This window comes from Aplysia californica, unplaced genomic scaffold, assembly GCF_000002075.1.
Source record: "Aplysia californica isolate F4 #8 unplaced genomic scaffold, AplCal3.0 scaffold00111, whole genome shotgun sequence".
NCBI lineage: Eukaryota > Metazoa > Mollusca > Gastropoda > Aplysiida > Aplysiidae > Aplysia > Aplysia californica.
The window spans coordinates 211,807-212,086 of NW_004797381.1; positions in this window are offsets into that span (position 1 = coordinate 211,807).

The window sequence follows — 280 nt, forward strand, 5'->3', positions numbered from 1 at the left end:
GGCCAGAAAAGCGCCTCGACATTTTCCATCGCAGGTGCTTACGCAAGATCTTAGGCATTTTGTGGCCTGACAAGGTTACCAATGTTGAAGTGCTGGCCACGAGGAAAACGTTAATTTTATGCTAAATCGACCGTCTCCATAGACGAAAAAAGCCATACATTGTTATTGTTATTGTTATTATTATTGTTATATTATTATCATTATTATCATTATCATTATCATTATCTTTATCACTATCATCATCATTATTATTATTATTATTGTTATGATTATGATTATG